At 38.6% G+C, this 7,523-nt stretch overlaps 1 pseudogene; it reads right to left on the bottom strand.

Moving 5' to 3' along the window:
- Positions 1-3,904: 3,904 nt before the first annotated feature.
- LOC128567819 (nuclear pore complex protein Nup107-like) lies at positions 3,905-6,370 on the bottom strand (annotated as a pseudogene).
- Between the last annotated feature and the right edge of the window lie 1,153 nt (positions 6,371-7,523).

The following is a 7,523-nucleotide window of genomic DNA, read 5'->3' as shown; positions in this document are numbered from 1 at the left end:
ACTGGGCATCTACCCAGAAGGAAAAAAATCCTTTTATCATAAGGACACTTGTACTAGACTGTTTATTGCAGCTCAATTTACCATTGCCAAAATGTGGAAACAGCCTAAATGCCCACCAACCCAGGAATGGATTAACAAGCTGTGGTATATGTATACCATGGAATACTATTCAGCCATTAAAAAAAATGGAGACTTTACATCCTTTGTATTAACCTGGATGGAAGTGGAAGACATTATTCTTAGTAAAGCATCACAAAAATGGAGAAGCATGAATCCTATGTACTGAATCTTGATATGAGGACAATTAATGACAATTAAGGTTATGGGGAGGGAAGCAGAAAGAGGGATGGAGGGAGGAGGGTGGGGCCTTAGTGTGTGTCACATTTTATGGGGGCAAGACATGATTGCAAGAGGGACTTTACCTAACAATTGCAACCAGTGTAACTGGCTTATTGTACCCTCAATGAATCCCCAAAAATAAAAGAAAAAAAAAAAAATACCATCAGATATGATATAATCAGATGATCTAAGCAATTCAAATGTTATACTTGACAGTCTTATAAAATATTACCCTGAATCATAGTGCAGTAAATTTTAATGTATTTTAAAGTGGAAAAATAACATAATAAAAATAAAATACAATGTTTCATTTGAGTTTTTCTCCTAAATCAGGCAAAGCCCCTCAAGAAGATACTTTAATGGAGAATAGTTGGAAAAAGTTACAGTGAAGTAAAGCCACCAAAGCCCATTTCTAATTTCTTTTTCTGAAGCACTTACCTGCATGTTATTTATACTTTAATCAGTTATTAATAAAGAAACCATAGGATAAAAAAAAAAAAAAAATTTGTATGGAAACGCAAAGGACATACAATAGATAAAACTACATTTAAGAAAAAGAAAGGGCAATTTTGAAAGATTAACCCTACTGACTTCAGAATCTATTATAAAGCTACTGTAATCAAAATAGTGTGCTTTGTCATCATGAGGACCAAATAGATTCATGGAACAGAATAGAAATCCCGGGAATAGATACACACATTTATAAACATCTGACTTTGACAAATAAGCATGTGTAGTAGCCTGGAGGGAGGTACAGAGGCCCACAAAAGACAATTTGGGAGTGGTAGATATCGTGATGATTTTATTGCGAAGATAGTTTCACTGGTGCATACATGTATCAAAACATCATGTTTTTCTTTTACTTTAGGTTGCAGTTTACTGTGGATTAATTATATTTAATTTAAAAAAGAAAAGAATGGAGACTTTGCCACAGAATGGTGGAACAAGTGTTTAAATGTGGTTTAAGGATGATTGAAAACTAGCACTCTTCTCACGGAGAACTTAAGTTTATTTTTCCTCTGCTGGGACAGGGAGAGTATGTCAGAATGAGGCTCTGCCAAGTCCAGACATAGCTGTTAAGGGAATAATCAACTGCCACTTCCTTTCCCTGGGAACATATGGTCTGAGAGCATCCAGATACTATGTGAGGACTCCAACACCCTGAGGCTAACATTCAGGGGAAAAACAAACTAGCCATGTGGAGAGGCTGCTAAAGACAGAAATACATACAGAGAGAAATGACTATCCAGAAACTATCTGTTCCAGCCATTCTTGAAAATCAAAAATTTAAAAGCAAAGAGTTACCCTGACAGTGGGATAAAATGTTCCTAACGCCTGTCTCTGACTGAAGTCTTACATCAGAATACAGAAACATTATTTAATAATCAACGAGAAAAAAAGACCACTGGATAGAAAACAATGGCAAGAATCTTTAACAAAAACATCGCAGGAGGATATATAACCATATATATATATATGGTTATTGAACATATTAAGGGGTGATCAACTCAAAGAAATGCAAAGCAGACCACACTGAAATGGGTTTACATGTCAGCCTAATGGTCAAAATAAAGAAGGCAGAGTGCACGTGTTGTAGTGGACATGGAGTAACTGAAAATGTCATATACTGCAGAGAGGAGTAAAAACTGGTGTATCCATTTTGGAATTCCGTGTGGCATTATTTACTAAAGCTGTACATATGCATAATCTATGACCAAAGATGGGTACACAATAGAAACTTACATACACAGTGTCCTTATGTCTGCCATGTCACGCATTAGAATTTTTATAGCAGCAGTAGTGACCATAATATTAGAATGGAATTCAGCAAATGCCCATTTAAAATAGCATGAATAAATAAATTTTGGTGTGTACTATTATTATAGAGAGATGAAAAAGAATGGTTTTAACTAATCATAGTAATATGAGTCCAAGAAATGAAATGTGAGATTAGAAAACACAGAAGTTGTTTATTCTGAAGGATGCAGGGATTTTGATTAAAATAAGTTAGGAGAGGGCGGTGCCTGTAGCTCAGTGGGTAGGGCACCAGTCCCATTTACTGAGGGTGGCGGGTTCAAACCCAGCTCCAGCCAAACTGCAACAACAACAACAAAAAATTAGCTGGGCTTTGTGGTGGTCATTTGCAGTCCCAGCTACTTGGGAGGCTGAGACAAAAGAATCGCCTAAGCCTGGGAGTTGGAGGTTGTTGTGAGCTGTGACGCCACAGTACTCTACCAAGGGCGATAAAGTGAGACTCTGTCTCTACAAAAAATAAAATAAAATAAAATAAGTCAGGAGAGTTCTCGTGATAGTCTTGGAGTTCTAAGTTTTTTTAATAATTTGCAAACATGAAGGTTTGGTAGTGGAGTCCTGTGAGTTTTGACAAATGCGTGGAATCTTGTGTTCACTATTAGAGTATCATACAAAACAGCTTTGCCACTCTAAGAAATCCCTTGTGTTTTACCTCACATTACCCACTCCTGTACTGCTGACAACCATTGGTATTTTACAGTCTCCATAACGTTATGGAATCATATACTATGGAATCCTTTTAGATAGGAATCTTTCACTTAGTAATATGAATTTAAGATTCATCTAGGATGTTGCATGGATTGACAGCCAATATCTTTATTGTTAACCAGTAATAATTCATTGTATGTATATTAAAAGTTTTTTTTTTATTAATTGACCTGTTGAAGGACAATTTTGGTTGCTTACAGATTTTGGTGGCTATGAATAAAGCTGCATCCAATTGCAGGTTTTGATACAGACATAAGTTTTCATATCAGTTAGGTAATTATCCAGGAGTGCAATTGCTGGATCATAAAAGGTTATGCTTAAGTTTAAAAGAACTTCAAACTATAGTGCAAAGTGTCTGTATGATTTGCATTTTCACCAGGCATCAATAACAACAGTTCCTGTTGCTTCTAATTTTCACCAGAAATTGGTATTATAATTGGTATTGTCAGTTTTGGAGTTTTAGTCATTGTAACAGGTGTATAGTGGTATGCTATTGTTATTTCAATTTATATCTCTCTAATGACAAATTATGTTCAGTATCTTTTTCTATTACTTGTTTGCCACTTTACAGCTTCTTTAATGAAGTGTCTTTTGCCCAATTTTTAATTGTTTAAAAATTTTCTTATTGTTGATTTTAAAGACTTCTTTATATATTCTAATCATTTTTTCCAGTTATATCATTTGAAAATATTTTCTATTTAGTGTGTGGTTTGTCTTTTTCTTTTCTTTACAGTGCCTTTCATAGTGGTAAGTTAGGATTTTATTTAGAAATTAGAAAGGAATACAGAAGAAGTAAAAAGCACCAGAGCTTCTGGAAGGGGGAGAAATATTTTTAATTTTTTTTTAAATTTTTATATACTTTATTTATAAACACACTTAGAAAATACTGATATAATACATTAAATTTTGAAAGTGTTCTGAAATTTTACATTTTCCCCCAGGACAATGAAAAGAAAAAACATGCAGTGATAACAAATGTGTATATTTTATAAAAAAAGCTCCATTTATCACAGAAATTACTGAGATTTTGTAAAAAGTAGATGAACTATGACTGAATTTCCTATCCCAACGGGTCATGTCCCTGGTCTAGAAGCATGAGAGAGGATTCTCTGAACTTCTGCAGCAATTTCCTTAGTTCTTCCTTAGAAAATACCAGGTACGGTTTGTGGCGCTCAGAGGACACCATATCTGCAAACTGCAGGCATTCCTGATACTGACCAGTACTATGCAGTATTATATGAAGCAGAAAGCACAACATTGGCAAACAAAGCTTTCTCAGTAAAACCATCTGATGTGTCCTTTCAGGATCTTCTTCAGCTTCCTCTCTAACATCCACCACCCACCCTCCATCAACAAACAATAAGACGTTATACATTTTCTCTTTCACATCAGCAGTTAGGGCATCCAGATGCCCTTTCCAAATACCATAATCCATTTCATATTTCTTTTCTTTGTGCTCGTTAGCCACTTTCTCAGTAAAAGTTAGCTGAGATGTTAAAGTAGGATTTTGTGGAACTGAATTCATGTGCTAGAACCACTCATTAAAAGTTTCATGGGCTTCCAGGTAAGCTCTAATGCACAGATGTTCTCTGATGGCATTGTCATCTTCATCAGGAAGTGGGCTTTCCATTCCTTGTTCCTCCCACTTATCATAAATTTCTGCTATAGAGTCCTGAGGAATCTTCACAAACACCTCTTTTTCAGCTTCATGCTTTTTTGATGCCAAGAACTTTCTTAGGATGGCATTGCCTTGTTTTAGGGCTTCTGCCCTCTGGGCTGGGTCAAACACCAGCCAGTCAATCACACTGATCTTCAAAGGATCCTCCTCAGCAATGCCAGTATCTAGGGCTAAGACCAGCTCATGGTGACTAAATTCACTATTATCTTTCTTTCAAATATTCTCAACTACGGTTTTTGTTATTGTTGTGACATTCAAATCTGCTTCTTTAGCCAGTTCCAAGCAGTGGTGGCGCTCTTTGAATTCTGTAATGCCTTCCAGAAACAACGCATACTGGGCAACAGCCAGGTCTTGAGGCAAATGACAGGTATAAAATGCTATGAGATTTGTATGCTTCTCATGTATCAAAAGCTGTATGTATGTCTTTAAAACTTTAGTAGAAACTTCTTCTTTGGTCCCAGAGTGCAGAAAAACAAAATGAGATGAGCCATAAAGTGAAGGAGGTGTCCAGGTGGACTGTTTCTGCTTTGGGAAAGCCATTTGCTAAACTCATCCAAACCATCAAGGTCTCCCAGGATAAGAAACTTTTGAACTATATGATAGTGTTCTTGATTCTCTTCCAGGACTCTCTTTTTATCAGTATCTTAAAGTTCTTCAAAAACTTTTTCTAAGGACCAATTTGATACCAAATATTCTTGAGGAAGTTCTTCAGTTTCATCCAGAGTCATGATGGATGTCTGGATCTCCTGCTCCAGCAGACTGTCCACCATCACCTGCAACTAGGGCCACATGGTGCCTTCCCAGGTGTCACAGACAGGAAGAAGCTGCTTGAGATTCCCACTTAAAACTGCATAAATTGCTCTCTCATATAGATTAAAAAGTTCATCTTCTGCCATTCTCCAACAACTTATTTTCCAAATGCATCTATATGGATTCCCTTCCAAAGGCTCTAGTTCTGTTCCTCCATTGACACTGGGGTCATGATACAACTGCCAGCCCTCCAGTGTTGCAGCTTTCCAGGCTTGACCACAGCGTTTACAGAGCGACTGTGCCTCGTCTGTCATTACAGCAGGGATTAGGGTGAAAAGATATTTGAGTAATCTAATTTCATCTTCTCTATCCAGATCATTCTGTCTGATGCGAGCATCAGGGTCCAATTCAGTGACAAGAGGACAGACACTTCCTATATACGAAGCTAGCTGCCTCTGTTTTAAGGTATGTAGAGTATTTTCCCAATACACTGATTTTATATAAAACTCAGTATTATCAGAAAATTTTTCAATATCATCTTTGGCATACTCTCTAACCAATCTACCACCAGGTGACTTTGCTGAACAAGTGAATCTCTCTGAAATAACGCTTCCACAACCGTTTTTTCCCCTGGCATTAAGAGCAGTAATTGCAAACATATTTTTATCTTCTAATGCAGACTGTATCTGTCTCTATACAGAGAAGCCAGCAGCTTCCATGTGACCATCTTCTGCTGAAGAAGCCAGAGCACACCAGCTGTTTTTGAAAATTTTTGAAATCCAGGTGTTGCTCTGCTATTTTATTCAGTATATTCACCTGACTAGCACAAATGTTTTCATTTTCTTCCACAAGGTCAAAATCTGTAGTTGAAGAATGCTTCAAAAAAGACTGGAGGAAATCAGAAAACATACTCATGGACGCAGCTTCCCCAAGATCATCCTCACGTAACATAACAGCACTGAGAGTTACCTCTTCTGTCACATTGCGGGGCTCTGCATTTGTGAAGAGCACAGAGCGTTGTGACCAAAACGCAGCTGCCCAGTTACTGTCATCCAGATTAGTCACCATGGACAGATTTCCCAAGAATCCTGAAGTTTATGTAAGCCAGGGCGACCTCCTTCCTGTTCCAAGAATGCAGGAAATATCTGGCTGCCTTAGTAAGCTTCGGTTTGGTGGGGTAAAAGGCTATCGAAATGAGCTGGGAGTTAGAGAGATAACCTGGTTTCTTCGTGTGATGTTACCAAAGTTATCCTCTTGGGATGCCCGAATTAAAACTCTTTTTTGAGCACTCTACTTCTGAGCTGTCCGAGTTACCTCTGCTTACGGATCACAGGAGATGACGTTTCTCCAAAGCTACTCCGCCCATCCAGCGCATGTGCGTCGTCTTCCGCCTGCAGCTGCAGTTCCCTGGGCGCAAGCGCGAAAAGTTTGTCAATGAACGCGAGGGTTGGGCGTGTCGGGGAAGATAGGGGCGTGTCAGGGGAAGTATAGGGGCGGGTTCAGGGAGGATAGGGGCGTGTCAGGGGCGGGGCTCGGCCTCACTAAGCCGGGACTCGTAGCAACTGCTCCACCCAACGAAGCCTGCGGGCATAATGCAGGCACCTGGCTCTCCTGCTAAGAGGCGAATTGATCCTCCAGAAGACGTACAGTCATTTTCCGGTATTCTCCCTCAGAAAGCGCCTGTTGTTGGGGTTCAGATGCCCGGGCTGCCCTGCATCTTGGGGGTCTCTATCAGAGCACTCACCTCCTTGTGGCGTGTCCCCCTACGGCTTTTGACACTGTTTTCCATAATTGCTATTAAAGGGAAAAGGATCACCTGTCAAAAGTCATAAGCCAGCATAAAGATGATGGTATTGCCCTCTATTTGGAAGTCTCATCCGGGCACAAGATGGTCTATTCTGGCCTTGAAGGAATCAGTCGCAATTTTGTTTTGGTTCTTGCTTGTCCCAATTTGAAAGTGGTGACTGTTTATTAACTGACCCTATTACAAAAAATAATGGTAGACACCTTGTACTTCACCCATTAATTGTCCTCATATCAAAATTGAGTACATAGGATTCATGCTTCTCCATTCTTGTGATGCTTTACTAAGAATAATGTCTTCCACTTCTATCTAGGTTAATACAAAGGATGTAAAGTCTCCATTTTTTTAAATAGATGACTAGTATTCCATGGTATACATATACCACAGCTTGTTAATCCATTCCTGGGTTGGTGGGCATTTAGGCTGTTTCCA

Source organism: Nycticebus coucang, chromosome 16 (assembly GCF_027406575.1).
Source record: "Nycticebus coucang isolate mNycCou1 chromosome 16, mNycCou1.pri, whole genome shotgun sequence".
Classification (NCBI taxonomy): Eukaryota; Metazoa; Chordata; class Mammalia; order Primates; family Lorisidae; genus Nycticebus; species Nycticebus coucang.
This window is presented reverse-complemented; position numbering and strand designations above follow the sequence as displayed.